This window comes from Dipteris shenzhenensis, chromosome 19, assembly GCF_047967505.1.
Source record: "Dipteris shenzhenensis isolate YYH24624 ecotype China chromosome 19, Dip_SZ_1.0, whole genome shotgun sequence".
Classification (NCBI taxonomy): Eukaryota; Viridiplantae; Streptophyta; class Polypodiopsida; order Gleicheniales; family Dipteridaceae; genus Dipteris; species Dipteris shenzhenensis.
The window spans coordinates 55,618,035-55,642,087 of NC_141614.1; the positions used below are offsets into that span (position 1 = coordinate 55,618,035).

Sequence of the window (24,053 nt, forward strand, 5' to 3'; positions counted from 1 at the left end):
TTTGCCGCAAGATCCGTTGTGCCTCGAATGTCGTCAGATGGCCCAAGGCTCACTCACGTGTGAGGTTAGATCTCATCTCTCTGCACTCCTCATCGAACCAAGAGTTTTGAGACATCTTCCCAACTGAGACATGTCATGCGGATCGAGTGGTAGGAAAAGATCTAGTAGTAGTGTCTTGTACCACTGAGACAAGGGTGTCTGAAGCATGGGCGAGGTCTGCATCATCTCCAAGTAAAGCCAGAAGCTCATAGGCCAAGTGGCTCCAAGAGACTGGGTCAAAAGCACGGTCAAAATGGATTTGGACACAAGTGGGTATGGGAGGGGTGTAGTAGCCAAGATGTTGAAGGCCAAGTATGAGTGGTCAGCACCAAATGGGGGGAGACACACAATAAAGTTGTGTATCCGTGATACAAAGGCTAGGGGACCCATCACACAGTCAACTGGGTTGTCCCCCCGCCATGTGGGAAACAAGTAGGCCCACCAGATGATCGCCATCTCTTAAGGCCGTTATATATAATCAACTCATGGACAATCTCCCAACTCAAGTAGATGTCATCCATTTCTTGTCACATGTGGTGCATCTGTTGAGCGCCTCACTATCCCAAGCTATGATGGATCTAGCTCTGGTACTATAAAAGCAAAATCTAGCAAGCCCAGCTATCTATCTCGTGTGCGTGCATTAAAGTCACCAAGGAGGAAAATGTCTCCCTACCTAGAGAACTCCGTGTTGTCATCATATATCGTCTCACATGGGCTGTGTTCCTATAGTTACCTTATGTGCATAGGATGATGTGTCTGGGAGAAAATAGCACACCACAATGAAGATCGGCTTGCTTTCTCCATTCAGCAATAGTTAGTTAAGTCACGCCCTCTGGATGATGTACCAACGTTACCTTTAAAAGCAGTATGTGCTTCATTGGATTCCTCTTGGGAGATTCTGGCTAGCATTTGAGAGTGGCATATCTGGAGAGCCAGATGCACAGATGCCTTAGACCATTCCAAGGTCCGCCCTTCTCATACTTTCACCAATATTTAGACAAATACTATACATAACTTGATGGCCACTTGGATGAGCATGTAGGGAACTTCATGAGTAGCCTCTGCTAGGAGGGCTTCTTTCCTTCGGGAATGGAGAGGCTCCCCTTTCTACAGGATTGCGGTGCCTCTAGATTTTTCCTACCTCCTTTTGAGAAGTTTTTTTTGCCATCTTGAGGCCTTATTTCATGCACTGCATGTTCTATTTCCACTTTGAGAGAAAGCAAGAAAGAAAGTTGTATTAACATCCTCGAGAGGCCTCACAGGCCTATGAGACAAAGTACAATCAGCAAAATAACTCATACAAGCCACCATGGGCTGAGGCGAAGGGCTTGCTAAGGCCCTTGCTGACTACTAAGTAATGATCTCAAAACTCAAATCTTGATAGAAAACACTCTTTGAGGCTCTCAAGAGGTTTCAGTACGCAGTGCGAAAGCTCCAAGGACGTATCCGGGAGTCGTGGTATCCATCCGAGAAGACGCAAAGATGTCACCTATCTATAGCTGCACAATGGCCGAGCTAAGGATCACGAGGGGCTATGCATTGAGTTTATTGCATATGGGATCGACACATTAGCCCCGATCCTAGCAAAACTATTCAATGACGCTGTCTGCCTTGGCTTCCCCCGCACCTGGACATTCAACACCATCACCCCCATCCACAAGGCAGGGGATCCCATGGACCCGAGTAACTACACGACTATCATGATTGGACATGTGATGTCCAAGATCCATGCAGCTGTATTGGATGCGTTAGTCAGCCTGTTCGCAGAGATGAGAGGGCTCAGAGTAGAGGGTCACGCCAGTTTCAGGCAAGACCATGGAACTATGGATCGCCATACTCACACTCAGAAGTGTCATTGAGGAGGCCAGATCACGGAAGGAGAGGGTATATTGCTGCTTTGTGGATTTCCGCAAAGCCTTTGACATAGTACCTCGAGCTCGTCTCATCACACGCCTACAGACACTGGGATTTGATCAGGAGATCATCTGGGCAGTCATGGCACTGTATGAGAGAGTCTCAAGCCGAGTTCGGACAGGTGCAAGTTGGACAGATGAGATCTTGAGTACCATAGGATCAAACAGGGTTGTCCCTTACACCGACCCTGTTTGGCCTCTACATCGATGAGCTTGAGACTTTCATGGGGGTGTTCAGAGGGACCGGTTGCTCACTTGTCGAGATCATCGTCAGGATTCTTCTTTATGCAAATGACATGGCACTCTTGTTGTCCACACCCGAGGGGCTCCAGCGAGACCTGGATGCACTGCAGGCTTTTTGTTTATCCCATGATTTGGAGGTCAACCTTGGCAAGACCAAGGCCATGATCTTTAACACCTCTTGAGCAAACATGCAACGGAAGCAGTTTACTTTTACTTTCGGTGGGTCACCAATTGAGATCGTATCCTCATACACTTACTTGGGGGTCATCTTCTCCGGCCCGATCTTCACGATGACACCAGCAATGCAGGCCAGACTGAGCAAGGGATACGCCTCACTAGCTTAGCTAGAGAGACAATGCTTTCACTCCCACTTCCAGGACCCTCGGACCAAGGCTCTTCTCTTCGACTCCTTGGTCCGACTAGCCAGTATGTATCGCCGCCCTTGTTGGGGGCTTGACATGTCAGAGATAGAGTGGACACGGGTGGAGTGCCTGCAGATCCTCATGCTCTCACGGATGATCCGAGGGAAACCGTCTGTACCACATCACATCATTCAAGCCGAGTTTGGTGCTTCTCTACTCTAGCTAGATGCAACCTTTCAAACCATTATATATCTACACCGGGTTAGATCATATGGGGACTGCACATCAGGGAGACAGAGGTTCCATGGTTGGCTCTCGATTCCTCCATGAGGAGGGTAGCAGAGGGACACGAGCGATGCTGGTATGCACAGACTCACAGATGGTTTGTGAGACTAGGGTTCCACATCGATAGGATACCTCCTTTTCAGTACAGTTTAGATGCCCCTCCGGTACTCCGACTCACCATCCCAATCGGACCACACACCAACCAGGTCATTCGTGAGGATCTCCTACAACTACACACCTTTAGGACCTGGTTGGAGCCGAGGCAGCTTCTAGTGAAGCTGAGTTTCTACAGAGATTACTATCTTCGTATTTCGGAGGAGGGATTCATCACACCACCAGGGTACACTGAGCTTCATATGCCTCACTGACTACGGATCTCCATCGGACAGTTTTGGGTATCATCACACCGCCTCCGCATAGAGAGCGACAGAGCAGAGGGGATTCCTAGGGAGCATCGCTTATGCATATTGTGCGACTGTCAGTAGGTGGAGTCGGAGGAGGATTTTATTTTCAGGTGCCCAGTGTACTACGAGATCCGAGGTCGCTACCACTACCTCTTCAGAGACAGCTCCGGGGTCCTTTCCAGATTCCTCGCCTACATTCACCAGGGGGTCCGACACAGAGAAGAAGAAGAAGAAGAATGTATTACCGTCCTCTGGGGGCCGAGAAACCGACCCATGGGACCCATGAAAATCACAATACAAGTGTCTCCCTTCTTTTATGGAAGGGGTAGGAAAACAACTATTCTGAAATACATTGAGTAATACAACATTCCCGATATTGAAGAATCTTGGCAATAAAATTGCCCAGAGTGGCTATATGGGTATGTGAAAGCAAGCTTGCGAGGGTGTCGTGTTCCTTTGTAATGTTGTTAAAGTCCCTCCTTATGCATGCATATCGTGGGCATGTAAGGAGGACATGTGCCTCTGTCTCTACTTGTTCTTGGTCACATAACTTGCAAAATCTTTGTTCCCTTGAGACATCTCCCCAAGCACCTTTCTCTACCTCCAAAGTGTGTGATCGGGTGCGGATGAGTGCAATACTTCTTCTTGCATTTGCAGGTATGGGTATAGTTATGTACTTTTGTGCATTATCTTCCTCCTTGGAGTAGGTGTCCCAATAGATGGGATTGATATGTGTACAATAGTACTCATACTTAGCCCTTTTCTCAGCTGATTGCCATTTTTGTTGCAATATTCCCAACAAAGCTTTATGAAATGCCTTCTCATCCATTTCCCCGGATGACATCTCAAGGTAGGATGTTACTCTCCATCTTTGGAACCATCTTTGAATGTCTTGCCACCAACCAGATGATAACATCTTGCTTTTGTTTGTCTTTTGAGGCCTTTTACTTGCTTCCCATGCTTTCATTGGTAATCTCTGCCACCCCATGTTCTTGACCTTCTTCACATATTTGAAAACCCTTCGTAGTGCTCTCAGTTCAATGGGCCTTGTACCAGTCTCAATAAGCATGATTGAGTACGGTGTAGTAATTTTGACTCCTAGATGCCGTCTTAGAAATGATTTCTGTATTTTTTCAATATCATTCCATTTTGATGCTGAGATGCTTCCTCCCCATACTTCTACTGCATATAGCACTGTTTGCACCACATATGCATCAAATAGAATCCGTTTGATGCTCCATCTCTTAGTGTCACTATTTCTGCAGTCATTTTCAAAATGATAATACTTTCCCCACCCAGCATCTATCCTTCTATGGACACAATCATTCCATCTATACTTACTCAGGCGACGGGGCTTGGCCACATCATCAGACACCTCTCAGAGCAAGATCACAGAGTTCTTCCCATCGAGTGACATTGATCGTCCAGTCTCTAGCCGCAGACGTGACATAGACTCCAACCCGACGATCGCAGCACGACACACGAAACATTGAGGGGACACACATATCACTCTGGGGGACCTCCTGTCATTGTTTAGACCTGAGATACGTCCCACGGAAGTCAAAAAATTTTCCAAACGTGTTTCGATTCAAAACGTCCTCTCAAGCAAGAGCAGCAGGAGTCTCAAACCCCTTGGGTTCCCTCAGAAGGGGACTGGACTCAAGTTAAAAAGAAAAAGAAACCAAGCAAGCAGGCCCGCAAGCGCTACAAGTAGAGGGCCAATCGCAGAGAGAGGGACAAGATTGACCGAGAGGCCCCGAAGGAGGAATAGTACGAGCCACCTCCTCCAATGGCAGGGGCCACCGCCCATCCAGACGGTCCTCCAGCTTCGAAGGTTCACCCTCCGCATCCACCCTCTCCAGGGTTCCTACCGCCCCCTCCCCCCCCCCCCCTCAGTCCCCCCTCCCATCGTCACCATCACCACCCGCACCCCTCCCTCTATCCCCCACGTCCCTACCACTCCCTCTCCTGCCATCCCCCTCTCCACTTCAGCAGCAGGTTCTTCCACTTCGACACCCCTACCAACTGGCAAGGGAACGATGACACCCCCTTCTGCTTCCTCATCGCAATAGCAGGTCCGTTCAAGGAGGGATCCTGAGGAACGAGGCTCGTCTTCCCAATCAGCGGCTCCTAACCTCCAGCATGGGCGTCCCTTACTGCGGGACTTTTGGAGGTTAGGACCCTGGAACTATCTAGAGATTCCGGACTCTTATCCTCTACCATTGGAGATAACACTCATGGTCCTTCAGTCCCGAAAGGGGGGTTTGATCAATGTAGTGGGACATATCCTGTTTGGAGATTTCTGTTTGCCTCCACAGGGTTGGAGAAATGGTCCCCGGAGGTGTTCGATGCTATTTTGGGGAATCAGATTACACTCATGATGGATGAGTGGATGGAACCACATGGACTAGACCTTTGGTACGCCCATGGTGCGGAGGTGAACTTTCAGTTGAGCTTCACGCACGAGGAGCCGGTGTGTGGTTTGGCAACAAGAGTTACCAGATTGCCGTTGGAGGCAAAGGTGGAGCAAGCACACTTATGGCCCCTCCAGAAGTGTGCGGAGTTGTTCGGGGTGGAAGCCTCCTTCATGATGAAGTGGGCACGGAAGATCGGTATTGAGCCGGTATCCACACTAGTACAGCGATGCACAGATACTGACTACTCACCCTCTAAACCCCCGGCAAAATCACACAAAGCAATCTTTTTGGGACAGGCACCCACTCATAGGAGAGCCTTGTTCCCGACTCCCCCGTCCTCATGAGCTGGACCATAGTGAGTTGGAACGTACACGGGCTCCACGACCGTGTTCATAGCCAGCCGTAGTACCTGATACTCTGGCAGGAGTTGCAGAGGACAGTGATAGGGTGGGCAGTGGACATCCTTATGATTCAAGAGCACATGTTTTCAGCTTCAGACATCAGACGACGCCATCACCTTCTCCCAAGGAGAGGTCCAGAGGAGTGGTTCCCTGCGGTAGGACGGAGTGGAGGGGTCTGCATCTCAGTCTCACAGACTTTGGCTCCAAAGGTCTACGATCAAGGCGAGCTCATCCCAGGACGGGCAGTTTGGATGGGAGTTCGGACGGGAGAGTCCAAGATCGGGATCCTGAATGTGTATGCCCTAGCGTGTAGACAACACCGCCCGGCCTCTTGGAGGAGGCTGTCAGAGTGTCTTCCGGATGTAGACTCTTGAATTGTTGGAGGTGACTTTAACAACCTGGAGTTTGGGGAAGACAAGCAGGGCGGAGCCTCGTTCTCTGAGATGCCAGCAACAGAGCGTAGCACTTGGGAGCAGTTCATTTTCATGATCAGTGGCAGAGACCCGTGGAGAGAGCCAAATTTCAGCAGGACACCTGGCAGCCTTCTCTTCTCCTTTGGACAGAGGAGACACGATGGATTGCTAGAGAGACTAGACCGTTTCTATGTTGGGGACTGGGCACTACACAAAGGCGGATCTACCGGGATTCTGGCAAGTAGCACGATGTCAGACCACTCTCCACTGGTACTTCACTTGGATCAGTCCCACTAAGGTCTCCCCTAGAAGGGGGTCCGCATTCCAGAGGACCTTCTGCAGGACGAGGAGATTCAGCAAGTCATGGCAGGGATTTGGGAGCAGTTAGAGATAGCACCATGTGAGGGCTGGGCTGCGTGGGTGGCCAATGCGATTCAGAGGAGCAATAAGGAGCTGCAGGCTCACGTCCTTAGGCGGAGGAGGACCCTTCAAGAGCGAGAGTGGGCTTTGAGGAGAGACCTCGCCTCCATCGAGAGGCTCAAGGAGCAGGACCCAGTGTCTCAGTGGCTTAGTGACAGATTTGAGAGCGCTCGTCTCAAGCTTCAGGACACGGAGGTGCGGCGGGCTGAGTTCTCCTATCATTCCTCCCGAGCCCGATGGGTGCAGCAGGGGGACAGGATGACGAAGCAATTCTTTCAGACCACTGGGCCCCGATCGACAAGCACACAGCTACAGCGTCTCCGGGACTCACAGGGCATCATGCACACTGACTCGCAAGAGCTGGACATGACCACCGATTTTTACAGCCCGCTCTTTCAGACGGAGAGGATGACCCCAGCTGGTCTTGTGGCCCGAGAGCTAGTTTGGGATCACGTTCCGCCAATAGTCTCGCAAGATTTATGCAGTAGACTTGAGGAGCCTTTCACAGATGAGGAGCTCTGGGAAGCCCTCAAGGCTCTCCCGACCCAGAAGTGACCGGATGAGGATGGCTTGACTCCGCGGCCTTCTTCCAGAACTTCTGGGAGATTATCTCCACCCCTTTCCGTCTAGCCTGCTTGGAGATTTTTGACACAGGCCTTCTCCCTCAGTCTTTGAGTAGGGGGTGGATTTGTTTGATCTCGAAAGGGGGAGATAGGTCAGACATCCGACAGTGGAGGCCGATCACTCTGCTTGATACTGCATACAAGATCCTCGCCAACCCATCGGACCGTGGTTGGAGCAGATGCGAGTGGAGGGGCAATGCCATTGCTGCTCCGAGGGTGTCCTAGAGACTATCCTGCATTGCCTATGGAGCTGTCGTAGTGCAGCAAGGATCTGGATGAGAGCCCTCAGGATCATGACACGTTTGCACACCTGGGGGATGGTGGCTTGGTTGACAGAGGGAGGACACGCATTTTAGATTGATGAGATCTTCCTAGCCTACAGGATACAAGGTCAAAGCATTCAGATGATTGCACTCCATGAGGCAGTCCCTCCTGACAACCTAGCTGCTCCTCCTAGGGAGGACACTGTTTGGGAGGTGGTAGCTAGCATCACAGCTTGGAACATTTGGATGGCCCGTTGCAGTCTTGTGATGGGTGAGCACCCGGTTCCACCCTCGGCTACCCTAGTTGCCATCTGGCAGGATATCATTTACACTCTACGGTCCACCTGGGAGCGTGGAACTTTAGGCTCCAGCGCGACTATTGAGAGGCGTGCTCACTTCTGCAAGGCTTGGCCTACAAGTGTTTTCTACATCTTCACTCAGCGAGGGATTCGCTGGCTGTATAGTCCTCCCACTTGGCTGTTAGCCCCAGTTCCAGAGATCCCCTAAGCAGTGAGCTGGGTTTCTCTAGAACATGCCGGTTCTTCTTTCAGCCTTTTCTGGTTTTTCCCATACTCAGCACCTTCGGGGATGCTGTCTTGTATGAAATCTTTCAAGCATTAATAGATGGTTCCTTTCTTTGGGAAAAAAAAAAGCGGGAAGCAGATGAGGTGAAACAGTGGGATACAAAGTTCTGGGGGCGTAGCAGTTCTTTTTGGATTACACCTAAGACCGGTCATATCTATGATGTGGAAGAAGAAGCACGCACGACACATGTCGATATGAGTTGAGTCACTTCACACACGGCCGATTTTTATTGAACTGTGCTACTTTCCCTTGGATACATCATCCTATGCACATGAGGTCACTACAAAGTGTCAAGCGCCATATGAGACGATATACAATGATATCAATGGAGTTCTCCAAGCACGGAGAGATCCTTCTAGGTGACATCAATGCACGTAAGACGATCAGACAAGTGGGGCTACCAAACTTTGGATTGGACCCCCTCAGAGTACCAAAGATGGACCCAATAGGGCTTGGGATAGTGAGGCACTTCAGAGGATACACCACATGTGACAAGGTATAGGTGACATTTACAAAAGATGGGAGCGGTACACGACCTAATCATATATAACAATATTCAGACATTGCTATTATGCAAAGGGCTCACTTGTTTCCCACATGAAGGGGAGACAAGTAGAGTGGACTACTTGATAGGCTCCCCAGCATGTGTAACCCAGTGGTTGGGTCTCCTCCGCAGAATGATCTAATGATCTCATCCATCCTATGTGTGAGGAAGGCTCGTCTCTTGCGGCATGTCAGCTGCTGAAAGATCCTGTGTGCCTCGTGTGCCATCAACTGACCCAAGACTCGCTCCCGTGTGAGGTGGGCTCGCATTTCTCTCCACTCACCATCAAACCAGGGGTTTTGAGGCATCTTCCCATCTTGTACCCGTGAAGATCGGGTCATAGGTGTGAGGGAAGGAATGAGGGAGAAGTACAACCGAGGAGAGTGAGAGAGAGGACTGACACCAAACATGTGGGTGTGAAGTGATGAGCCACACCACAAACTCATAGGTTTTATTAGGATTAGGTTTTTCACCCTATGACTGTCATAGGTGTCATATCTTTAATAAAGGGATGGCAATGTGCCTTTACCCCAACAACCTCCCACCTAAAGGCCAATGTGCCTAAAGGGGAGAAAAGAATAAAAATTACAGCAATATACAGTTACTGTATACAAGACCATAAAATAAGAATGGTCTCATCCTAATCCCATGATGTGGCGGCAATGTGCAAACCGCTCTGTAGGCAAGCTCTTAGTGAGCAAATCTGCAGGATTATCATCAGTATGCACCTTCACAAGCTCAAGTCGCTTGTCTTCCAGTACCTCCCTGATGAAATGATATTTCACATCTATGTGCTTGGTCTTCTGATGAAAGACCGGATTCTTTGCCAACATGATAGCACTCTGACTATCACAATGCAAAACTGGCATATCTCCTGTAATGCCCAAGTCTCCCACCAGCCGAGTAAGCCATATTGCTTCCTTGCAAGCCTCAGTGGCTGCAACATATTCAGCTTCAATAGTTGACAGTGCAACGCATTTCTGCAACCGAGACACCCATGATATAGCACCTCCTACAAATGTGAAAATATAACCGGTAGTAGACTTCCGGTTATCTGCATTCCCTGCATAGTCTGAATCTGTAAAACCATGCACCAATGCATCCTGCCTACCATAGCATATGCACAAGTCTTTGGTACCCTTGAGATACCTCAAGACACCTTTCACTGCTTCCCAGTGCCGCTTGCCTGGATTTGCCATATACCTGCTGATGACTCCCACCGCAAAAGCAATATCCGGACGAGTGGCAACCATGGCATACATCAAAGAACCAACTGCAGATGCATACGGAACCTTGGCCATTTCAGCCTTATCATCATCTGATCTGGGGCTGTCCTTACTGCTGAGTTTTAAATGTGGAGGCAACGGGGTACTAATAGACTTCCCCCCCTCCATTTTAAACCTCTGCAGTACTTTCAGCATGTCATCCACATATAGAATGAGTAGCATCAAACTGCCATCCTTTGCCCGTTTGGTGTACAAACAATGATCGGTCTCACACCTATGATACCCTTGGGACTGCATGAAGGCATCAAACTTCTTGTACCATTCTCTTGGCGCCTGCTTGAATCCATACAAGCTCCTCTTGAGCTTACACACAAGCTGCTTTTTCCCTTTAACAGCATATCCCTCTGGCTGACTCATATAGATCTCATCATGGAGATCTCCGTGAAGAAAAGCAGTCTTCACATCCATCTGACATAAATCCATGTCCTCATGAGCAACAAGAGCTAACACTGCTCTCAAAGTAGTCATCTTGACTACAGGGGAAAAGATCTCATCAAAGTCAATGCCCTTCTCCTGCTTAAATCCCTTGGCAACCAATCTGGCCTTATACCTTGGTAAAGCATTTGAATCCACTTTGACTTTGTAAACCCACTTGCATGGCAAAACCTTTCTGCCTCCAGGTAGCTGCACCAAATCCCATGTATCATTTTGAAGTAGGGAGTCCATTTCAGATTGCATGGCTTTCTCCCACTTCCTTTTCTCTGTTCTTTCCATAGCTTCCTTGAAGCTGGAAGGCTCACCACAATCTGTCAGCATAATAAAATCAGCCACATTATTGGCTCCTGGAACAAACCTGTCAGGAGGCCGTTGTACACGGGTGCTCCTCCTAACAAAATGTTCCGGATTAGGCTGCTGTCCAGCCTGTTCGTCATGCATGACGGGTGGCTGTACCACCATATCTGGCTGTTCTACAGCCCCATTTGCTGGCATATTCAGTGGTGCATCATTGGCAAAATTATCTGGCTGATTTTCAGCCTCTATACCCTCTTGAACAGGGTTATCTACAGCAGCCTGCTGCTGCATATAAATGGGCATTCTTTGCTGTCCGACATCATCATAAACAACCCTCCTGTATTCCACAGGTTGCACGGGTTCTTTGTGTACACTATCCTCTTTAAAGATGACATCATCGCTGCGTATAATCTTCTGTTTAACGGGATCCCATAACCTATACCCCATTTCACCTTCGTCACCATAACCCATAAAGATGCATTTGGAAGACTTTGGCTCCAGTTTGGTGCGCAGTTCTTTGCGTATATGAGCAAAGCACTCACAACCAAACACACGCAAGTGCTTATATGAGGGTGGCTTGCCAGACCACACCTCTTCTGGCACTTTCAACTCCAAAGCCTTGTTAGGCGACCTGTTGATTATGTGAACTGCTGTTTGCACGGCTTCTGCCCAAAAGCCATGGGGCAATGCAGCATAAGACAACATACATCGAACCTTCTCCTGAATAGTTCGATTCATCCGCTCACTTACACCATTTTGAGATGCATTATGAGGGGCCGTGAGTTCCTGTTTGATGCCCTTAGCTTCGCAAAATTTCACAAAAGCATGTGACACATACTCACCCCCATTATCGGATCTGAGGCATTTCAGCCTGCAACCTGTCCGATTCTCAACCTGAGCGACAAACTTCTTGAAAGCAATCAGCTGTGTAAAGATGGCATTGAACTCACTCAAGTGTGAGGTCATAGCTGTACCTTCCTTCATGCGAAGATCAACCAGCTTCTTCAACCAATACACCTTACTGGCTGAACTCTTTTGGGCATACAACTCTGATAGCCTCTGCCATACGCCATAAGAGGTCTTTTCAGCCTGAACATTGTACACAAGAGAATCACTGAGAGTAAGCATGATAGCAGCCCTCGCGGACAAATCTAGCTCCTCCCACTCATCATCTGACATCCCAGATGGCTTGACACCCTTCACCCTTATGGGCTTAGAAATCTTCTTAAGCAGAAGCACATTCAAACACTGTTCTGCCCATAATGCATAATTGTGTGCCCCTTCCAACTTCTTTATGTTCAGAATTGATGATTCACTTCCCCCTGATGCCATATCAGATAAGGAAAGTACCTCACTCCCTGTAAGTCAAAAAAGACTGAATAAAATTCTGATTTCTCAGAAAAACCTGCTCTATCAAAGAGCCAGGAGCACTCACAATAGTGCTGTTTTTACTGTCAAAAAATCTGCAGCAAAACAGAAAAAATTTCCCTCCAGTTATTGTACCTTCTAACACACTGTACCGTGCTCAAATAGGCATAAAACAGTAATTTCAGAATGCTGCAGCTGTTCCACAAGTGCTTTAACAGTGCAACATCAGCTGACGAAGCACAAAACACTGCTGTCCTGATCACTTCTCCCACCTCAGATGAGGTATTGCACTGATTTTATATGCATAAACCACTTGTCATACACTATTTTGTTCACTGAAAAAAGAAGCTCCAGACTCTTCAGCCTGTCACAAACCTGCAACAGAAAATGGGACAAATCCCAAGCAATCACCCTTCTGCCAAGGGGATAAAAGGCATCTGAGGTCTCAAATGGTAACTCAAGTGCTCTCAAGCAAAAGCCCCTTGATTTGACACCTGTGCCAAGTGAAAAACACCTCAACACTGAGGTAGCATACAAAATTCAGCGCTCTCCTGGCACTTTCACCTGACAATGCAATGCATAAACAGCCCTGTGTACTCAATAACAACACAGATCGCAACGTACAAACACTGAAGAGAAAATCTTTTGAGCACTATCAACGATGGACAGTTAGGGACCGAGTAAACTCGATGCGCCCTGGCCAAGCGTGGCTCAACTGAGATTTTCCAAAGTGTCGTACACAAAATGTGACCTGCAGAAATGTCACTAAATACACTGCGGAAACAAGATCAATGTGGGCTCCCTGGCTCCACACTGCCTCAAGGCATACACTGCATAAGCTTCCAGGCAAAAGCCCTTTGTAAATGTCACCCAAAAGCTGAGATTTGCACTCAGCAAAAAGCATAAAAGTCCTCTGCAAAATCAAGGCATTACCTTCCCGCAATAAGATAACTGTGCAATCAATCACACACTGTGGTACTGGTCACCTCAAGCACGAGGGACTCGAAGGTACTTGCTGTACCTTCAACACACAGTTTTGAGAGCTGAAAATGATCCGGGAATGTAGAGCAGAGTGCTCTCTCTCCTTTTCCTTCTTCTCCCAAAAAAAAACTGCTGTACCTGCTGTACTTTCTGTACCTGTGTACTTGTACAGAGTACCACTATACCTGCTGTACTTGTGCAGGGTACAGATCCAAAGGAAAAAAAAAATTTCGAAATGCACTTCTCTGACGAAGCTCCTTGACGCAGCTCCAAATCGAAATGCACCTCCCTGTCGCAGTCCGTACGGCGGTCCGTACGGTACGGTCGACTGTACGGTGTCCGTACGGCTGTACGAACGGCCGTACGTCCGTACATGACTGTACGGCGCGCGAATTGGCTCGATGCCTGCGCCCCCGCGCTGCTGCCCGCGCTGCCGCCCTGCTGGCCACTAGGGCACTAGGCCTGAGGGAAGAAGGTAGAGGGAGGGGGTACACTGGAGTGGAGAGGGAAGGGTAGGCTCTAGGCTCTGATACCAGTTGTGAGGGAAGGAATGAGGGAGAAGTACAACCGAGGAGAGTGAGAGAGAGGAGTGACACCAAAGATGTGGGTGTGAAGTGATGAGCCACACCACAAACTCATAGGTTTTATTAGGATTAGGTTTTTCACCCTATGACTGTCTTAAGACAGTCATAGGTGTCATATCTTTAATAAAGGGGTGGCAATGTGCCTTTACCCCAACAATAGGAAAGGATCTGGTGGCAGCATCCCGTATCACTGTCACAGTCAAGTAAGCCCACTTGCCTGTCCCTCGTCCTTGCATTGAAATCCCCTAAAAGGAGGGTATCCCCCTGTCTGGAGAACTCTATGATATCCTCATGCATCGTCTCATAAGGGCTATGTCCCTCTGTAGTGACATCATCCCTCTGTAGTGATATCATGGGCATATGATGACGTGTGTGGGGGAAAATAGCATACTACAATGAAGATAGGTCGGGCATCTAGTGGCTGCACTTGTATCTACATGTGACGTGCATGTTCCTCTCTCCGTACCACAGATATGAGTGGTCTCAAGTGTGTTTTGAAAAGAACAGGTACTCCTCCAGAGCCTCGCACCTCACTCTCTCTCTCCTCATTTCTTTCCTATGAGCAGACTCCCAGGTGTACCCTGTCACTCTGGGCAGCCCTCTCTCTGGGCTCTCATGTGTCTCAGTGTAGAAGATGATGTCTCTGCCTGTGTATGTCTCCGAGAAGCCACCTGGGTCGAACCAAAGTGTGCCATTACAGTTCCATACAGCATACTCAGCTTGTTTTGTGCACTCTCCTCCCGGCTCTGGAACTATCATAGTTCACCCTCTTGCTTCTCCCCTTCTCCCTTGTCACCTCTATCGACTCTTTCTCGAATAAACACTTTGCCATCTCTGTAGGAAGCCCATTTCCGTGCCTCTCTTGCTGCCATAACCCGTATCATCCCTTCTCTCCGATGCTCCTGCTGCAACAGCGTGAGATCATCATCAAAAAATACTCTGGTCCGTTTCAGGATTGCCCTCATGCTCATGAGAGTGGACCTGTCCATAGCTGTTCGCAGTTTCATTACAAGTGGTCTTGTTGTAGCTTCAGCTTTACCAACCCTCCATGCCGTCTCGCATGTGAGGTTGACTCCCATTTCAGTGAACAAGGTCTTGGCATCGGTCGTAGGGGTGTCTCCAACTGGTAGGCCTCTTACCAAGACATTCAAGGCCTTGCTGCTCCTCCATTTCTCTTCCTCCAGGGCTTCAGAGATGATCTCTTTCTTGGGGGCCGCCGTACCCTTCTTAACCACATTCTTCCATTCTAGTATATCTGTGTTACCTTGAGTGATTTGCTGTGTGAACTCAGCATGCTTTCCTTGTATGGTTGTTTGTAACGCTGCCATCTCCTTCTTAAGCATCTCATTCTAGGCTCTCATCTCTTCCATTGCCTTGCACGTACCTTCTGGTACCCTCTGCATATCCCTCAATTGCTGTAATTCTGTCCCCATGGTCTGCATTTTGTCCTTGAGGCTGACCTTCTCATCTTCCCATGTCTCCTTCTCCTTTTCCCATTCGTCCTTTTTCCCTTTCTCCTTCCGCCATTCTTCTTGCATACGCCCCCCTTGCTTCTTGATCTCATTTAGGGTCTTGTCAATATGTGTCTTTTCTGCCATCAATGCCACATTAGTGGTCTCGAGGCTATTGACCTTTTCGATCAAGGCCAAGCAAATTTTGCTGAGGTGGGTCAATACCTCGGAGGTATTCTTTGGGGGTGTTCCTGCCATATACACTTGCATTGCACTATCGAGAGCCTTAACATAGCTCCGTGTCGTCATGCTGGTCTTTTCTTTTTCCCCCTGACCTCTGAGTTTCTTTTGTCTGCAGTTTCTTTTTCCCCCTGACCCTGGGGCATCTTCTTGACCTCCGGGTTCAGTTCTAGGGGGCCTTTTCTGTTCTGTCACAGGTCGGGGGACCTGCGTGTCCCTGGTGCAGAGTTTCGAGGGCCTTTATTGGCCCTGGTGCAACCCAAGTGTGTTGTATGGATAAGTAGGTAGGGCAGCTGCTGCTAAGCAGTAGCCGGGAGGCAGGCTAGTGGTGAGGTAGGCAATCGAGGGCTATGGGAGGTGGCACAGCAGTAGGGAGGCAGGGCTAGGGGCTGGGGGCGGAGCTAGGGGCTGAGGCGGAGAGGCTAGGAGCTGAGGCGAGGCTGGAGGCTAGAAGCTGAGGCAAGGCTGGAGGTGGGGCTAAGGGGGATAAGGGAGGAGGGGCTAGAGGGGCTGAGGCGGAGAGGATAGGAGCTGAGACGGAAAGGCTAGAGAGAGGCGGGGCTAGGGGAGGTGACGTAGCAAGCTAGACTAGGGAGGCGGGGCTAGGGGCTGGGTGGCAGGGGCAAGGGGCAGCAATGCATGGAGCAGGACCAGCATGGCGGGGAGCTGCTAGGCGGGGAGGGAGAGCAGCATGGCGGGGAGGGAGAAAGAAATAAAGAAAGAAAGAAAGTTTATTAAAGTCTTCGGAAGACCGATGGGTCTGTGAGACTGTAAAAATCCTAATACAACAAGCTGTGGTAGAGGAGCTACTAAACGAGCATTTATACCAATGCAAAATGCAAAAATACAAAATGGCAGTACTAAGTCCTAAGTACAACATAGTCATGTCGATGGTCAACTATATATCAATCTCAGCATCATCATCAATATCATCATCATCATCGGCAACAGCAAGATATCAGGATGGATGAGGTAGTGGAGGCATGAAGTCGGCAATAGAGTGTTGTCGGCCACTCAGAGGTGCGGTCTTGGCACGTCTCTTGGTCGTAGCTCTACATCTAACTAGGGCTACTGCAACCCCTGTCGGTCGGGCTCCGGACTCTAAACAAGGAGGGGATGTCTCCAAGTGTGATCTGTGTGTCAACCCTCTGTCTGAGCTGTCGGGTCATGGGCTCTGGGTCACGGTCATGTCGAGGCCTCGTCTCGTTGGGGTCCATGTGATCTAGCTGAAAGAACTCCGTGATAGAACTCTGAGAGGGATCAACCAAGGAAGAAGTCTGCTCCTGTCTCCGTGCTTGGAGTATCCTCTCGCGGTGTCTAAGTGCCTCATGAATGAAACCTACCAAACACTGCTGGTCTGGGAAGGAGAGGAAACGGGCTAAAATCCCATAACTATCCCTCAAGAGGCAGTGGAAACGCCCTCGGATCTCATAGTACAAAGGACACCTAAAGATGAAATGCTCCTCTGTCTCAACCTCCTGTATGTCACACAATGTGCATATGCGCTGCTCCCTGGATAGTTGCTCTGCTCTGCCGCTCTCGATGCAAAGTCTGTGTGAAGACACCCAGAACTGCCCAAGAGAGATCCTCAACGAGTGGGGTAGGTGAATCTGTGTGTATCCTGGTGGGTCAATGAAACCCTCCGCTGTGATATGTAAGAAGTGATCTTTGTACAAGCTAAGCTTCACTGGGAGTTCACTCGGTCCCAACCAGGTCCGAAAAGTGTGTAGCTATAGTAGATCCTCACGGATAACTTGGTTGACCTCGTGTGATAAGAGGGAAGAAAACGGAGCATCCATGCTATACTGGAAGGGAGGTAGTCTATCCATGTGGAGTCCCAGTGGCTCAAACCATCTCTCTGTACGTGCATACCAGCACCTCTGATCTCCTCCTGCTGCAAGTGCCATAGAAGAGGATAGAGCTATCCATGGTAGCCTGCTACGCCCCGAGGTATAATCCCCATATTCCCTAACTCGGTACAGAGATGTTGAAATGCGGCATCTAGCTGTAAAGGGGGTGACCCAAACTCAGCCTGAATGATCTGGTGAGGAACGGATGACTTACCACGAATCATCCGTGATAACAAGCGCTCCACACGGGCCCACTCTGTATCCGACAAGTCTGGCCCCTAACAAGGGCTGCCATACATCCCCACTGGACGAACCAAGGAGTCAAAAAGCAACCCCTTGGTGCGTGGATCCTCAAAGTGCGAGCGGAAGCACTGCCTCTCTAGTCTGGCCAATGAGGCATACCCGCGGGGGGGGGGGGGGGGCGGTGGATGAGCGGAAAGAGAGGGAGGGAGGTGGCTGAGTGAGGGGCTAGCGGGAAGCAAGGGGTGGCTGAGCAGGGAACGAGGGCTGAGCGGGGAGCAGGGAGCGAGGGAGCTGAGCGGGGAGCAGGGGAGCGAGGGAGCGAGGGACGAGGGAGCGAGGCGGGGAGCGAGGGAGCTAGGAGCGGGGGAGCGAGGGAGCGAGGGAGTGAGGGGTTGGCGAGGAGCGAGGGGTTAGCGGGGAGCAGGGCTAAGCGGGGGAGCTGAGGGGGGAGCGGGGAGCAAGGAGAGTAGCATGGCGAGGAGGGAGAAGGGAGAGGAAGGGGTAGGTGGACATGCATGAGGGGCTTGTGGGGGTTAAAGGTCACTGTGCCTTTACCCCGATTATGTACAATACTCAAACACATATATAAATGAATGAAAAAGAAGATTAGGGTGGTTCTGCATTCACCAAACTTGTGTGGCTCTCTGTCTCTCTCTCTCCTTCTTCCGTTCTTGCTTCCGTTGATAGCACTCTCAATTGGTATCAGAGCCCGGGTGATCTAGCTGAGCGTGCGTGAATGCTTGGAAGCCCAGCAGCTCTGTGGGAGGAAGGAGAAGCTCTGTGGGAAGCTTTGTGGGTGACTTTACTTGCATTCGAGTGTGCAGAGACCTTGGAGGAACCTTTGGAAAAGTCACTTTGGCTTTGCGAAGTGGTTTTGAGAGCCTATTAAGTGGTTTGAAAGAAAAAGTCGTTTTTTGAGCTTTTCCCAGTTCCGTTCGATGACAGAGACTCCGTATTGACTTGTAGAGGCAACTATTGCTTGCTTTTGGTGTCCACATTACTTCAGGAGCCTGGAAACACCTTCATTCCTGAATCTGGGATCATTTCAATGGATTTCTGACTCACTGTGTCAGTTCCTGCGTTTTTTGCCCGGGTGTTGGAACTCAAGTTTGGAGCAACCATTTGTAGATCTGTCAATTCCGGTGGACTCAGGAGGTCCTAAAACTGCTATGTTGCTCATCATTTGCACTCCGGTGGAGTTTACAAACAGCTCTGTTTCCAAAAACGTTTTTCAGTTCGTGTGTTGGACCCAGTGATTGAGACCACGGTTTCCAAAACCGTCTGTCCCATTGCGTTCTGGACGCCCAAAAACCCCTACCTGTCAGTTCTTGCACGATTCGGTGGAGGATTTTCAGAGTTATAGATCTCTGTGTATTCGATTTCGTCTCTCTGTTATGCATTTTTCATTCTAAGGTTTTGAAACCTTAGATTTATGCCACATGGCAGTGGATAAGTGTTGACTCCCATTTCTCACTCATCGGTTGGGATTTTGGAGTTCTGGCAAAAGAGAGATATTTGCAGATTTTCTTGCCGAGTCCGATTATGCAATGGCGCCCATGTTTTGAGGCATCTCAGGTTCTATTTTCGGTAGCGGTCATTACCGTGGGACCATGATTTCCTGAGCATACCTTATGCAGATCACTCTGGTTGCAGTTTGAGCAGTGTGCTCTCATTCGTGGTGTGCATTTGGTTGCAGTGGATGATTTGTAGGCCATTTGGATGCATTGCGGTCCTTATTGGATGTGCTGATAGGCCCAAATTGCCTTATGGGATGCTATTTTTTATGGACGCTTTGCACATGGATGCTATTTTATGCTGAGGGACAGCTTTGACACATTGCAAGTGATGCACTGATAGTGCTATGCTCTCTTGGATGAGATATTATTGATGCATATGCCAGTGGATGGTGTTTATGCTTGAGTCATTTGGCACTTATTGGCATTTCCTTTTGGGCCAGATTTGCTCATATGGATGCATAGTATATGCACATGAGTCAGATGCATCTTTCGATGCTTTAAGCTTTGAGTTTTGGTGATATTTCACTCTATTGTGGCATACACATTTGGGTGCACTTGGTATTTGGTGTGATTCTCTCTTACAGGCACTAGCATTTGGGATTTTGCTTTATTTGCATCATGGCATCCTCTTCCATACCTGAAAAGGAGTTTTTCAGCATTAAAAAGTTTGATGGGACAAACTTTTCTTTGTGGAAAGAACAGATAAGGGATGTGCTTATTCAAAAGAAGTAGATTAAACCCTTGGCAGGGATTGAAGCTAAGCCTGCAAATATGTCTGAGGATGATTGGAATGAGTTGGATGCATTAGCAAAGTCTACTATTAGACTTCATCTTGCAGAGTCAGTTTATTTCACAGTAGTAAAATGAGCAGACTACGGAAGATTTGTGGAAGAAACTATGTGCCACTTATGAAAAGGAAACTGCCTCTAATAAAGTTTACCTCATGAAGAGGTTGTTTGAGCTGCCAATGAAGGAAGGGGTCTCCATTGCTTCTCACTTGAATGAATTCAATATTATTTTCAGCCAGCTTCAGGCTCAAAAAATGAATTTTGATGCGGAGACTAAGGCAATATTTCTCTTATGTTCATTGCCATCCTCATGGGATACCTTCCGTACAGCTGTCAGTAACTCTGTACCTGGTGGAGTACTGAAATTTGATGATGTTGTGGGTAGCTTGTTGGCCGATAGATTAGACGGAAGTCTATGGATGGCAACAAGCAGGATGCAGCCTTAAATGTGCAAAGGGGCAGATCACAGTTCAGGGGGAAGTCCCAAGAAAGAGAGAAGTCTCGTAGCAAATCCAAGGCACGGAACATTGAGTGTTACCATTGTGGCAAGAAGGGCCATATGAAAAAGGATTGCTACAAGCTGAAAAGAGAGCAAAAGGATAAGAAAAAGAATGCAAATTGGGGTGCAAATCAAAAGGAAGAGAGTCCAAGGGAGGACAAAGGAAAAGTGAAGATCGAGGAGATCAATGCAGTCACACATGATAGTGACAATGACGTTCTCTTCATGTCTAGTTTATCTGCAGAGTTGCTTACCACTTCGGATGATGCATATTCCCAGGATTGGATTTTGGATTCTGGTGCTTCATTCCATGTTACTCCCCATAGGGAATGGTTCTCCACTTATGATAGTGGAAAGACAGGTTGTGTGCATCTTGGAAATGACTATGCATGTGACATAGTGGGAGCAGGTGACATAAAGTTTTCTTTTGCAAATGGGTCTGCATTTGTTTTGAAACATGTGAGACATGTGCCTAAGCTGACCAAGAGTCTTCTTTCAGTGGATCGGCTAGATGATGCTGGTTTTCACACCACTTTTGGCTTTCAAAGTTGAAAAATTCAAAAGGGCTCTATGCTTTTGGCTAGGGGTGCCAAGTGTGGGACTTTGTATCCCTTACATGTATCAGGGGTATTTGATCATGTTGTTGCAATAACCGAGCAGCCAAGCACTTCTTTGTGGCATTGTAGGTTGGGGCACATGAGCCACAATGGAATGAAACTCTTATGCCGTTTGGGTTATGTACCGCATTTGAGTTTCTCTGATTTTGAATTTTGTGAGCATTGTCTCTATGGAAAGCAGACTAAATCAGCCCATAAAAGAAGGGGAAAGAAAGAGTTTGAAAAGCTTGATTTGGTGCATTCAGACGTATGTGGTCCCATGCCTACACGGTCATTAGGCGGGGCTGAATACTATGTGACATTCATTGATGATGCAACTAGGAAAGTGTGGGCTTATGCTATAGCTCGGAAGAGTGATGTGTTCCAGGTATTTCAGAAATGGCTAGCCTTGGTTGAGAATCAGTCAGGTAGAACGCTTAAATGCCTACGGACTGACAATGGTGGAGAGTATCTCTCTCATGACTTTCAGCATTTCTGTGATACTTGTGGGATTAAGAGGGAGCTTACATCCCCTCGTACTCCAGAGCAAAATCCAGTTGCATTAAAAAAAGATGAACCGTACCATTCAAGAAAGGTTGCAATGCATGCTTTCCAATGCAAGTCTTTCTGGTGGTTTTTGGGCTGAGGCAATGAAGACTGCAGTGCATGTGATCAATAGATCACCTAGTAACAGTTTGGATGGTGGTATTCCTGAAGAGGCATGGAGTGGAAAGAAGCCCTCTTACTCTCATTTACGTATATTTGGGTGTCAGGCATATGCACATGTGCAAAAAGAGCTTCGAAAGAAGCTAGATCCTAAGTCTAGGAAATGCATCTTTCTAGGTTATGGTGAAAGTGGAGAGATGGGCTATCGTCTCTGGGATCCAGAAGCAAAGAAGATCATACGCAGCCATGATGTGGTCTTCAATGAGAAGAAGATGCATAAGGCACCCATGAGGGATGTGGAAATCACTTTCCAGGATGTGAATCCACCTGCCTATGTTGATAGACAGCAAGCTGTCCATGCACCAAATGTGCAAGAAATGGTACCACCAAGTACTCCCACAGGTATACAATCAAGGGTAGATGATGGATCATCTATTGGTGGAAATGATGAGCCAAATGTGGCTGATATGCAGGTGGGACAGCAAGCTGAAATACCCTTGAGAAGATCATCTAGAGTGTCTAGACCGCCTGATAGGTTTGTTCCAGGGGTAGACTATGTGATGCTTACTGATTGCGGGGAGCCTTCTTGCTACAGAGAGGCTATGATGCGTGAGGATAAACGCAAGTGGGAGTATGCTATGCAATCAGAGATGAGTTCACTTATGAAGAATAAGACTTGGGACTTGGTTTCTTTGCCACATGGAAAGAAAGCATTGCCATGTAAATGGGTCTACAAAATGAAGGTCACAGGTGATGATGTGCCTAGGTACAAGGCCCGTTTGGTTACTAAAGGGTTCAAGCAAGAGAAGGGTGTGGACTTTGATGAGATATTCTCTCCGGTTGTGAAGATGACCACACTTAGATGCATGCTTGGACTAGTGGCATCAGAGGATATGGAGCTTATGCAGATGGATGTCAAGACAGCTTTCTTGCATGGGGATTTGCATGAGGAAATTTACATGGTACAGCCGGAAGGCTTTGAAGAAAAGGGCAAAGAGCATTTAGTTTGCAAGCTAAAGAAGAGTCTCTATGGTCTTAAGCAAGCGCCTAGAGAATGGTATCAGAAGTTTGATGCTTTCATTCGGTCCCAGGGTTTTAGAAGGAGTGAAATTGATCACTGCCTCTACACTAAAAGGGCTAAGGATAATAGCCTGATAATCTTGGCACTATATGTGGATGATATGCTATTGGCTAGCAAGAATACTTATGAGCTAGATGCATTAAAGGCCAAGTTGCATGAGGCCTTTGATATGAAGGATTTGGGACTTGCAGGTCATATTCTTGGTATGCGCATCACGCGTGATCGGAGTAGGAAACTCCTTTGGCTTTCACAAAAAGAGTATGTTACAAAAGTATTACAGCGTTTCAATATGGAGGGGGGGAAGGCAGTGAGTACTCCATTGCCTCCATATGTGAAACTGAGTCATACGGATAGTCCCAAATCAGATGAGGAAAGGGCCATGATGGCCAAGGTTCCTTATGCATCAGCAGTTGGGAGTCTTATGTATGCTATGATAGCTACTAGACCAGACATTGCATTTGCAGTGGGAGTTGTTAGCCGGTATATGGCTAATCCAGGAAAGAGGCATTGGGAGGCAGTTAAGTGCATCATGAGGTACATGAAGGGTACCAAGGAGATGTGCATCTGCTTTGGTAAAGGAGACATGCGTGTACTTGGGTACACAGATTCAGACTATGCAAGGCATGTGGATAGTAGGAGATCCACTTCTGGTTATGTGTTCACCTTTGCAGGTGGTGCAGTGTCGTGGATGTCTCGTGCACAGAAGTGCGTGGCTTTGTCTACCACAGAGGCTGAGTATGTTGCAGCCACAGAGGGTTGCAAGGAGGCTATATGGCTTGATCGGCTAGTGGGAGATTTGGGGATTCATACAGGTGTACCGACATTGCATAGTGATTCCATGAGTGCTATTCAGCTAGCACGGAATCCGGTCTTTCATGCAAAGACCAAACACATTGAGGTCAGGTATCATTTCATCAGGGAGGTACTTGAGGACAAGCGCATAGAGCTTGTCAAGGTTCATACAGATGATAACCCTGCAGATATGCTGACGAAGAGTCTACCTAGTCAGCGGTTTGAGTATTGTCGTGTATTGATGGGCATTGGATAGTATGCTCACTGGTTGTTCTCCCTTAAAGGCACATTGTCCTTTAAGTGGGAGGTTGTGGGGGTTAAAGGTCACTGTGCCTTTACCCCGATTATGTACAATACTCAAACACATATATAAATGAATGAAAAAGAAGATTAGGGTGGTTCTGCACCCACCAAACTTGTGTGGCTCTCTGTCTCTCTCTCTCCTTCTTCCGTTCTTGCTTCCGTTG

At 48.2% G+C, this 24,053-nt stretch overlaps 1 protein-coding gene across 8 annotated transcripts in view; it reads right to left on the reverse strand.

Moving 5' to 3' along the window:
* LOC147890665 (uncharacterized) overlaps positions 1-24,053 on the reverse strand; it is a 120,422-nt gene that overhangs the window by 18,814 nt on the left and 77,555 nt on the right. The window lies entirely within an intron of this gene.